At 39.6% G+C, this 12,499-nt stretch overlaps 1 protein-coding gene across 38 annotated transcripts in view; it reads left to right on the forward strand.

Moving 5' to 3' along the window:
• Window positions 1-12,499, forward strand: part of SIPA1L1 (signal induced proliferation associated 1 like 1) — a 360,404-nt gene that overhangs the window by 20,603 nt on the left and 327,302 nt on the right. For 4 of the 38 annotated variants that reach the window (XM_070593941.1, XM_070593963.1, XM_070593940.1 and 1 more), the window contains one exon: window positions 8,747-8,805. The exons of the other annotated variants lie outside the window; for them this stretch is intronic. The gene's annotated coding sequence lies outside the window, so the exon portion shown is untranslated. The remainder of the gene's footprint in view (window positions 1-8,746; window positions 8,806-12,499) is intronic. 38 annotated transcript variants of the gene reach the window in all.

Genomic DNA, 12,499 nt, shown 5'->3' on the forward strand with positions numbered 1-12,499 from the left:
TAACTTTTGTATTGAGTTGTTGGCTTTGTATGTTTATTGAATCCAATATCCCCCTGTTTAAACTTTGTCTTCAGGTCATTTCTCCAAACCAAATATTTGAGACTTCTCTTTCATATTAAATCAATCCTCAACATTTTCAGCTTTGGTTTTTTAGATAGGATTTTTGGTGGTGTAATAACATGACTGGGATGGTTTTATCTTAATCCCGGTTTGCTTTAGTGTTTAGGCTTATTATTTAATCTTAAGAACAAAGGTTAGTTTTAAAGAGTATTGGTAAACTTTGGTGGACTACGAGGGCGTGATGGGCCTTGTAAATGGAGCACAGGGCCCTGAGATTATTGAACGAGTTCAGTTCCCGATGCGCTCGTTTATAGCAAGATGCACAAGGACCTTGGATCTAGTCACCATCCTGTTCTTGGTTTACCACTGCAGCAAGGAATCGCCTTGAGTTAGTTCACCTTGTCTTCAGGTTGCTTTGATTGTTGGACAGCTACCTTTTTAATAACAATATGTAACTACAATAATCTAAGTCCATTAAGGACATGCCACATTCATATGTTGGTGCTGGTCCACCCACCGTCAGTCAACAAAGTCCATTTCTAAAAATTACCTGAATATTCATCATTCACTCAAACAGATGCTTATTGAGCTGTTCTGTGCCAAGCCCCTGTTTGGATGAGGTATGGTGCTGATTGTGGTGCAGATAATTTAGCAGTCCTGTTCTCAAGATGCTTCTGGCACATCAGGGAACTCAGGAAGAGCAGAGGAAACTGTCCAGCACGAGATGAAGGAAATCACTTAAATGTATTGTTTTCTTTCTTTCTTTCTTTTTTTTTTTTTTTATCATAAAAGCATTGCATAAGGCTTTGTGGAAAATTTGGAAAATATAAGAAAGTATGAAAAAGAAGAAAAAAATCATCTGTTATTCTAGCACCCAAGGATGATCACCATTCATATTTTCGTGTTTCCTAATCTCTTTTAAAGTGGCTTGTAAAAACAAGCAAAACTGAGAGATCTGTCTGGTAAAAGAGGGCTTTAAGGTGGTAGTGGGGAGAAGGAAAAGAGGCCCCGGGAAACGGCAGTGTTTCCACCGTGGGGGACAGTGATGTCGAATGCAGCGGCCTTAGGGAAGGGGTGTCTGGGGTTTCTCAGGAAGAAAGCATTGGGGAGCAAAACCAAGAGCAGCCTTCACCTTAGATTTCTCTGTGAAGAGTTCCTGAGTTACAGGTGTGTTGTGTTCTAAAACTTTGTAAGATGGTAGCTGGCATTCCAGGTGCTTTTCTCAAACATTAATTTCATTTTAACCTCTTCTAGATGAGTAAGACAGAGCCTACCCTCTAGGACGGGATGTGAGAGATGATTCAGGAATTATAGTATGTCCACTGTGTGCCCATGGTTTAAGGCCAGAAGAGTTCGTAACAGGGGAAGCAAGAAAAGAAACAGTTTTATTTTATTTTATTTATCTTTTTTGTGAGGAAGATTAGCCCTGAGCTAACATCTGTACCAGTCTTCCTGTACTTTGTATATGGGACACCGCCACAGCATGGCATGACAAGTGGTGTGTAGGTCCATACCTGGGATCTAAACCTGCAAACCCATGGGCCACCAAAGCAGAGAGCTTAAACTTAACCACTGTGCCACCGAGCTGGCCCCAAAACAGTTTTATTTTTGAGGGTCTGTTATGTACTAGCACATTTTGGGATAAATTGTCTCATTTAATTTTCATAACCAACCTTTGAGGAAGGAATTTTCCTCATTTTTATAGTTTAGATTTAGAGAATGAATTTAGAGGCTAAGTTGCTTGTCCGTGTTACATAGTGTTTCATGGTAAGTGGCAGTGGCACACACAGTCCTTGGGACTGGAGACTGGGTTCCATCCTACCAGTGTGGCCTCAGGTAATTCCTCAACCTCTGTCTTCTTTTTTAAAAAGGGCACGGTGATGATGCTTATTAACTCACAGGGTTATTGTCAGGATGAAAAGAGACAATGAATGTGATGCCCTTCCTACAGTTTGGACTCAGTACCAAAAGATGGGAGCCCTTATGATGATGGCAGTTGTATGGCAGCACACACAGTGCCTAGCATGTAATAGATGTCCCATAGGTGGCAGTTACCCATCTTTCCTTCTTACAAGCCCTCCTAGCTTGTCAGTTTTCCGAGTCTTTTTCCCTTGGATTTTTAAAGACCCTGATGGAAACATACATTTCATTTGGGTTATAATAGTGGGTTCTTGGATTTGTAAAATAAATTTCATCTGTGATACACAGGAAAATGCCATCTCATCTGTAGTTGTCTTTGAAAGGTCACCTTGAACGTTTTCCCCTGGGTGGCCAGATGGGGGAAGGCTGGGGGTAGGAAAGCTAAGAGCTTAGGTGGGGGAGAGAAAAGGGGGCAGAGGGAGGAATCACCTTGGGTGTTTTCCTGGCTTAATTTGCTACCCGCTAGCCTCAGTAAGGCCTGTACTATGGCCAGGTGTGGCTGGGATTTCTAACAGTGAGCAGAGGTTAAGAGGGCAGGGTGGGTACTTATTAGAATATACTTGGTTCTCCTTGCATACTCATGCTTTTTCATTCATGTATTCAGTCAACAGTTTGTTGAAGCTCTGCTGTGTTCAGTCCTTGACATTCAAAGGCAGCATCCATTCTCACGAGATCAAGCCAAATTGACTGACGAGTAACAGAAAATTAGAACTCACTTTTAAAGTATCAGAATAGAGGGAAGTGGGGGAGTTTTGTCAAAATATATTAAAATTATTCTTCTCTGTTTGCTTCTCTCCTTAGACCTTGAAGGCCAGGGCTGTGTCTTTTGCAACTTTGTATTCCCAGACCCTAACCCTAAATGCATCCCGGAATAAATATGTATAAGCTCACCTCTGGCACAAAGATAAGGTAGTTTATAAACGGTGCGTTTCAGCTATCTGCATATTTGTGGAAATCTTGACCCTATCAATGGAGACATCTGATAAGTCCTTAACTTATTGGTAATTCTATTTTTAGAAGGTAGAAGATGGGAATTTTGACAAACTGATCATGCTGAGAACTTTGGGCGAAAGCGGCTATTTTGTCTTGGGGTTTTGTCATTATGGAAGAGTGTCTTATGGCATAAATTTTTAGGAAGAGATTTCACAAAGTTCAGAGAAAAGATAGTGCCCCTCCAAGGCTAGGAGAACTGTAAAGGAGTAGGATTTCCTCCAACGGGTGGGAAGCTCCAAGAAATAAAAGTTGTGATTATATGATTCCAAATCCTGCTGATGAGCAAAAATGGAACCCGTTTCTGAAGAAGTCAGCACAGCTGTTTAGGGCCATTGCAGAAGAAGCCAGATTTAAAAAAAAATGACAGCTTTATTGATATATAATTCATATACCATATAATTAGTCCATTTAAAGTGCACAATTCACTGGTTTTTAGTGTATTCACAGCTATGTGCAACCATCACTACAGTCAATTTTAGAACATCTTCATCACCTCAAAAAGAAACCCCATGCCCTTTAGCTTAAGCCCCTTATGCATCCCCCTAGACCTAAGCAACTCTTAATCTACTTTCCGTCTCTATAGATTTGCCTGTTCTGGATGTTTCATATGAATGGAATCATATAATATGTGGTCTTTTGTGACTGTCTTTCACTTAGCGTAGTGTTTTCAAGGTTCATACATGTTGTAGCGTGTATCAGTACTGGATTTTTATTGCAGAGTAATGTTCCATTGTGTGAATGTATAACATTTTGTTTCTCCATCAGTTGACGGACGCTGGGGTTGTTTTCACTTTTTGGGTCTTAAGAATAATGCTGCTATTCACGTTTAAGTTTTTGTGTGCACATATGTTTTCGTTTCTCTTGGGTATCTGCCTGTATGAGTGAAATTGCTGACTTAGATAGTAATTCTGTGTTTAACGTTTTGAGGAACTGCCAGACTGTTTTCCAGGGGAGTTGTACCCTTTTACATTCCCACCAACAGTATATAAAGGTTCCAGTTTGTCCACATCGTTGCCAACACCTGGTGCTGTACTGTTTGGCTTTTTATTTTAGCAATCCTAATGGGTGTGAAGTGGTATCTCATTGTGGATTTGATTTGCATTTTCTTAATAACCAATGATGTTGAGCATCATTCATGTGTTTATTGGTCATTTGTATATCATCTTTGGAGAAATATCTATTCAGATGCTCTGCCCATTTTATAATTGAGTTGTCTTCCTGAGTTGTAAGAGTTCTTAATATACTCTAGATACAAATCTTTTATCAGATACATGATTTGCAAAATTTTTCTCCTATTCGGTTGGTTGTCTTTTTACTTTCTTAGAAAGCCAGACTTTCAGTGGTGTACAACGGAGAAAAGGGCACAAAGTAAGCATGAAAACAGTATAGGCTGAATGGCTGCAAATGTTTTAGAAAGGTTATACCTAGGATGACTTATGGCTTATAGGAAAAAATTAGAAATTATCACAATGATTTTAAAAAACTTTTTGGAAGTATAATACACGTCAAATGCAGAGTCATAAATATGCAGTTCAGTAAATTATCAGAAAATGAATATGCACGTGTAACCACCTTGCAGGATCAAGAAAGAGAACATTTTTAGCAGTACCCCCCGAGAAGCCCTCTTATGACTCTGTGCAGTCACTATCCTTCTTCCCTAAAGGGAACCTCTCTTTTGACTTCTGATACCATAGATTAATTTTCACATACTTTTGAAATTTGTAGAAATGGGATCATACAGCTTGTTTTCGTTTGTGCCTGGTTTCTTTTGCTTCACATGTAAAATTTATCCACGTGTTGCTTGTAGCTATAGTTCATTTTCGTTGCTCTATAGTTTTCCGTTGTATGGATGTACAACTATTTTATATATTCTCTTGATGGGCATTTGAGTTTCTGTTTTCAGTTTTTGGCTATTATGCCCTTTTTGTATATCTGTTGAGGTGCACATGGGTATGCACTTCTATTCAATATATATCCAAGAGTGGACTTGCTATATCATAAAGTGCATTTATGTTCAACTTTAATAAAGCATATGCAAATTAGCTTGCAGTCTATAAAACAAGATGGGGAATAAGAAGAAGCTAGACTTACTGTTTAATTTTAACAAGAAGGAGTTCAGAGTAATTCACTCCTTTTTCCTGCTATCTTCTCTAGCAAAGAAAGGGGTTTTCAGATACAGAAGGATAGAATTAAAAAGATGAGAGTAAAGCGAGAGAATTCTTTCTTAAAATAGGTGAAAATCTCCAGGCTGAAATGAATTGTTTCCCAGGATACCAAAAACCCTGCAGTTATTTTCGAGGAACCTCAGTTGGGAAACTTCAAGAAATAGCAAAGTGAGAGAAGATCCTGAAATTGAAGGTGAATCAGTGTTTTTGTTTTCTAAAGAAAAGGAAGTGGATTAAGTTTCAGGTGAATTTCTGGCAGGATTCTAGTGTAGGTTTAAACAGGTATTTGATGACGCTGATTAGAAAAGATAGTGGTTACCTGGAGCCAGGATGATTTCTGTCATTCCCAAGACATTTATGGGGCTTCCAGTTCCCATGGGTTCCTGGTATTTCTGGTGCCAGGGGTATAAAGGGGAGCATTAAGTTTCTAGTTTAGAAGATGAGCTTGTAAAAGTATTCTTAGTGAATTTCCTTGCACATATTTTTTGAACGGCTTAATTGTAGGCTAAACAGACTGATAAGCAAGTAATTACCAAATGTAAGCCATAAAGCTAGTTGTCAAGTTTTTTGTGACTGGGAAGGAGCTGGGAGAAGAGGAATTCTGAAGAGGTGACCTTCTTCTAAAATTTGAACAGACTAAGGGAAAGTGGATAGGGTGAGGAGGTCAGCTAGGAGTTGGAGCTTGAGTGCAAGAGCATTTCTGCTGTCCGTACAGGGAAGAGTGATTATGAGAGAGCTTTCTAGACATGAGAGGACGTTGCCACTGATGGGCCTCCTGGTGAAAAGCTTTGCGTATCATCCTGAGCAGTTGGGACTTTTATCTTACAGGCAGGAGGAGCCCTGGAAAGGCTGTAAATATCCGGGGAGCCGGAATGATCAGATTTGCATTTAAAAAGTTTGCTGATAATGTGGAAAAGAAAAAGTCCTAGTCTGAATCCAGGGAGACAGGAAACTCTTACAGAAGTAAAGGTGGGCCAGGAGGCCAAAAGGAGCAGATTCTAGAGGGAGTTAGGAGAGACTAGGGTAAGTCATTCTGTGGTAATACTGACTTTATTTTTTAAAATAGATTTTAAGAAGGTTAGGTAGGTTATTAGTTAAGGATCTGCTATCTTTTGATTTCAACAAAGTGTTTCGTTTAACAAAATGCTGTCCTTGTGAACAAGATGGAAAATATGAACTGGGTTTTTGGTGGGTTTGTAGCTGTTGAAAAGGTCTACTTTAAAAACAGGATTTCCTGGATTTGCGTCAGCTGGGGGAGAAGCCTTTCCTCCTGTGCTGTTGGACTCTGTGCTTGACTTCTGTTCGTTACAACTTTTACCTTTGGTTGAAACGGTTTTATTGTTGACGAGTTTTCATGTGAAGTAAAGTTAGAAAGGTTAGGTAATGTAGTAGTTGACAGAATCAAGGTTTTAAAATATGCACGTTCAAAGAAGTGAAATTGGTAGGGTGGGTGGGGGCAGAAATTTTATTCTTATTGTTTAAAGCACAATATATGTAAGTACAATCACAGATATATGGTATATCTGTAATATTAAAATTTCGTGGGGGAGAGTGATTTAAGAAAAGATGTTTAAAAAATCTCCTTAAGGGGCAATAGTGAGACAAAGGTTGAGAAACACTGTTTTAAAAGAACTCAAGGGTCACAGTGGTGACCTGCAACTTCCAGTAGTTAGTAGGTGGAGATGGTCAAAATTTCTACTTTTAGAACTAGAAACCGAAGACCCCATTATAGGATGGGAATATTTCTTGATTTGTATGTTTATACAAAGGAAAAAAAAATTAAATGGAATTAAGTTTTGTCAACCTCCAGAAACCAGTTTAAGAGGCAGAACGTTTATTTGGGATCAAAGAATTGTAGTTCGGGGAGCACAGATTCAGGAAGAAACCCAAATAGTGTCCTGGTTATAGGAGAGAGGCTGAGGGTTTTTGTGGAAAAAAGGGAGGATGAGGTAAGTTGTATTAAAGAAGAGTTCATTGGTGCTAGATGAGGGAAGGCTAGGTTTGTATTTCATAGATTGGCGTGAGGTTCGATCATCAGCGTCAGGCGAAAGCACAGACTTGTACTTCATTGACTGCTTAGCGATCTGGACCTTGGCAAAGTCCGGTTCCGTCAGTCCTTACAAACAGGATATCCTTGTCCTTACTGACTTCTTTGGAATGTTGGTGGTTTGGTCCAGTTTGGAAGATAAAGAAAACAGGATGTGCAAGGCAATTCCTCTGAAATGGCTGCTCTGACTCTATTTTAATATGGCTCCACTCATGTCATCTTTCACAGTTTCTTTGTTAATTTTGTTTGGCCCTAAGCTCATTATGAGTTCACAGAGTGGATATGGCTAAGAAAGAAAGTTGATGCACCCTTAGGGCTTCATTTATAAAAATAGGTGTTACAGAATTCAGAGTGTTCTGTTACACTCCAAAATGGCCAGAACCTGATCTGGAACTTTGAAAAACTTGAGCGTCCAGAGGATGATCAGGAAAATGAGAGGCCTCGAAACTGTTGAGAAATGTTCAACCAGAACAGCAACTGGCTTATTGTTTAAGCATACCATGATGACTGCAAGAATTTATGGCTTGAATCCACAAGCATAATTAAATTGGGCAAGGCTGTATAATTAATAATTAAGCAATATTTCTTGAGTGCCTACTTTCTGCTGGGTTGTTCTAGGCAGTGGGGACTCAGCGCTTAGCAAAATGGACAAAATACCTGTGCTCATGGAACTGAGAGTTTAATGGGGGGAAACAGACAGTAAACAGGATAAGTTTGTAAAGTGCATCTGGTATGTAATATAGGTAGTATGTTAGATATTGACAAGTGCTAAAGAAGGAAAATAAGGGGAGAAGAAGGATGTGAAATATTGGGGAGTGGTGGAAATTTTAGATAGGCCAGGCCAGAGAAAGCCTTATTGAGAAGGTGATTTAAAACAAACAAACTTCGTATTGCAGTGTAACAAACGTACAGGAAAGTGCAAAAAGCACAAGTATACAGTGGGATGTATTTTTACAAAGCGATAGATTTGTGTAATCCACACTCAGATTAGGAAGAAAATATTACTAGCCCCTTAGAAGGCCTGGTTACCCCCTCCCAGGCAAAGCCTTACCCCTTGGCTGCTAACACCATAGCTTAGTTTGTTGGGCCAGTTTGTGAGCTTTCTGTTAATGTGAGCTTGCATAATTTCTTCTTTTGTTTCTGGCTTCTTTCACTCAACGTTGTGTTTGTGAGATTCATCCATGTTCTTACACGTATTTGCAGTTTATTCATTTTTGTTGCTATAGAGCATTCCATTGTATGATGATACCTCGATCATTTCCTTTCTTTGGTTAGTGAATAATGCTGCCATGAAATTCTTGTGTATGTCCTTTTGGTGAAGACATCTATAGGGGATATAATTAGCCGTGGAATTGCTGAGTCATCAGGCTATGTGTATATTTACTTTAGCAGATCCTGAGAAACACTTTTCCAAGGTGGCTATATCAATTTATATATCCATCACGGCATATGAGAGCTCCGCATTCTTGATAACACTTGGTACTGGGCAACCTTTTAAACTGGAGTAATTTAGCTTTGTGAAATACTCGTGAACGAGTTCTTTTTTTCTCTTTTCTCTGAGGACCTACAAATGCAGCTGTTACTTTGCAGACCAGCTTTGCGAATCACTGATCTGGAGTAGTAAGTATGCATCCTTTGATTTCAGTACTGTCGATAAATGAGCATGATGTCCATCCTTAAACTTGCAGTAAGATTGATTGAGGTTAGAGTCTAATTATGAGAAACCGTAAAAAACTTCAAAGTAGGCCATGTGTCATTTCTAGCCCAGAAGTACTTCATTTCTTAAAAACAAAAAAAAGTAAAGAGAGTGAGCCAGATGCCTCCAAAGGACACATATGGTACACGTGTAGTCATAGTAAAGCACGATACTCATCTTAGTAAATTCTTTGCTGATAGGCCCTATGAAATTGTTTCTAAAATTTTGTTTGGAAGTAGCTAAGCTCTTAGGTTTTCTTCAGCAAATTAAATTGGTTGGCCCTGTCCTTAGGGGAAACTGTCGGTTTGAGTTTTGTGTATCCCCATTCTCCCCACCACCAGTGTTAAAGCTAAGTGCACTATGAAGTATTTGATAAAAACAATTGGAGTAGCACGAGGGGGAGGTGGTACTGCAGTCATGGAGGTGGAGCTGCTCTGAGTGCCCACCACCCGGAGCTTGCCTGGCACTGACTTGAGTAGACTTGTCTTGAGTCTCCGTTGATGCCTGCTTGTGCTCTCCTTTGAATTGGATACCCACTTTCTATCTGGCAGAGCTTTGAGACGCCTTCTGAATGTGTATCAGTGTCATTAATTGGCTTCAGAAGTGTATAAATGATCTATTATATAAAAGTTTTGCCTTTGAGTATTACCGGAGAAATATTTTGTGCAATTTGATAGTATAGAGTCATTTGATTATTCAAGATATCAAATGTCCTTTGTAAGATTCGATTGCCATTTTAAAGAACGGTATTATTAACAACTGATTACCTTTCCCATCTTTGCCAATGGATTTTATGGGCCTTAATATCTTTCTACCAAGAAGAGAACTTTAACATTTGTAATCACTTCTCAGCGTTTCCAGTCTGCTTTCGGTGTTAGGTCATGGTGTCATATTTTAGTTACCTGATGTGTCTGTGGTTTTAACATGATTGTCTTGCCCCGAGGGATGGGAGAAGATAAGTGAAAAGTTCATTGCTGGTTCGTGAGTGAAGTTGTGCCTTGGCACAGGGTGCTGATCGCTTTGGCATTCCAACACCGCATTAGATCACCTTGTCTGCAGCTTGGGAACGTTCCGAAAGCGCTACCTAACTCTGCAGGATTCTCCATAAACTCGAGCTGGTCTAGAAAGTGATGTTTATTGTATCCTGTTCTCAAATGTCTTGCCAAGTGACTGTCATCAGACTCTTTATTGATAGAAAATTAGTTAGGCAAAAATCATTTTCTTCTCCTTGCATGGAAGAGGTGATGAAATTTATGAGAAAGTACATATAAGGAAAGTTTGGATGTGTTGATTGTGGATTTGAGCCCTGGCTGGAAACAAAGAACTCTTGACTTATAGCGGAATGTTCTGTGCGTTGCTTGTGTCTTTCAATCTCAGCTCTTGTATGTGGAAATAATGAAAGGAATATGTGCTACGCCAGTTGGTCAGAGTTTTAGTTACAGATACTAAGATCTGTTCTAGTTAGTGTAAGCAGAAAGGCTTTTATTAAGGGTGATAGCTAGCTTTGCAAATCTTCAGGAGGGCTGAAGGAGGAGACTGTAGGCTGAGTTTCTGGGAATGGTTGCCCGTAACGCATTGTGAAACTGGCCCTCTGCGGAGCCGCTGCCCTTGCCTGGGTCAGGATGCTCCAAACTGGGAAGCCAGAACCAGAATCACTCTGCTTTTGTCTGCCAGCAAAGTGAATGCTCACACTTTAGCCACCTTGCTTCTTTCCCCATGTGACTCTGTTGTGAAGGAGTCCCGTGTGGTGCTTCTGGATCGGCAGAACCTAAGTCATAAGTCTGCCTGTACTATGTGGCATGGAAGGCAGGAAACATAATGCCTCCATTGCCGATTGGTTTATTTACTTTCTTTTTTAATTCTATATTGAGAAGCTGGGCCTTCCACAGTAGGGAACTGTTGAACTGTGGTGAGAATGGACCAAGATTTTGGGCCTCCTGAATAACAGTTGCTCATACAGCACCTATTTGAAATAGTATAATAGTAAGAATGCTGATGGATTCCAAGTAACTTTTAAGGAAGTCTACTATTTAAAAACACACTTTTTAAAATTGGGGGGGGTGGTGCACAAAGAGTATTTAAAACCCCAGCAGTTGCATGCTTGTGTTACTTTAGAATTTCCTTATTAGTCTAATAAGAGTATGTTGGTAATAAAACCAAGACAAGAATACAATCGTTTTGTAGGTTCTTTTGTCTTTGATGAACTAGTCAAGACCCATTCTTCCGCATCTTTTGATCAGAGGAGAGTGGAGACTTTATGCATGGGTCAATATAAATTCATTCCTCTTATTAGGTGAGCAAATAAAGTGTAAGGAACTGTGATGCTGGGTTCGCAGTGCATACATTATTATAATTTGTAACATATGGTTATTTACCTAATTTTTTTTCTGAAACGGACTTCTCCCTAGAGGGGACTTAGAAATCACGTGGTCCAGTATCCTAATTTTAGAGTTGAGGAAACCGAAGCCCACGGAGTGAAGTGCTTTGCTCAAGGTTATATGGCTGGTTGGTGGTGAGGCCTCTGGGTCTCACAGCCTGGTCTTGTTTCACTCAACCCTCTAGGAAAGCAGGGGTTTCTCCACAGTGGGAAAAAGCTTCAGTGCCTCCTGGGTTCCCATACTGAGCTTTAAGTCCTGACGTAGTAGTTGGGGTGTCTCAGTGGGGTTGTTGGTTGGATAACACTGGTGCTGTTCTATGTGTCAAATGAATACTTGGAAATTTCTTCTTGAGTTCTGAGAAATGTGAATCACAGAAGTAAGAATTTTATTCAGAACAACACGCGGGGGGAAAATCACGCAATGAACATAACTGATTAAAGATGTAAGTTTCACTTGGTAAAATAAGCTGCAAAAATGCAAGGGGTTACACACACAGCTCTCTTCTCTTTACTCCTCAGGGCCATTCATAAATTTGTTCATACACAGCTTTTAATAAGGCATTTGTTATTACGTGCATAGTCAGTACTGGGTAAAAATTACTAGGAAAATTCACTCTGGTTCACTTCTCACCTCCTTCAGGTTTTTGCTCAGAGCTGCTTTTGTAGTGACCCAGTCTGTTTAAGATCGCAACCCACCTGCCCTCCATTCCTTCCTGAATCCCCTTATTCTGCCATCCTGGCCTTCTTCTTTTGAGTAGCACATATCCCCTCTAACATTATATATAATTTGTTTATGTTGTGTTTCCTGATTATTGTGTGTTTCCTCCATCAGACTGCAAGCCCCATCATGGCAGACTTTGTCAGTTTCTTAGTGTATCCCCAGCAGGAAGGATAAATGGTGCCTGTTCCACAGTAGATACTCGATGAATATATGTTGAATGAATGAACTTGGCAAAGGCAGCTACTCTTTAGGATTCCTACTAGTAAAATGACAGATTCTCAGTCCCGTGATTATTTTATTCATGAACTCATTGGAGATGGCAAAACCGTCAGTTGGTATATAAATAAATTAAGTGTGTGAGTTGTGTTACATACAGTATTCTGGAACCTCCTTGCTTATTTGGCAATAAACAAGGAGCTCGGATTTGGATGAGAAATATCATTATATTTGCAACTATTATCAGTGGGACAAATTCTTTAGATATTAAAATCTAGATTACTAAATGATAAAAATGCATGCA

This window comes from Equus przewalskii, chromosome 25 (assembly GCF_037783145.1).
Source record: "Equus przewalskii isolate Varuska chromosome 25, EquPr2, whole genome shotgun sequence".
NCBI lineage: Eukaryota > Metazoa > Chordata > Mammalia > Perissodactyla > Equidae > Equus > Equus przewalskii.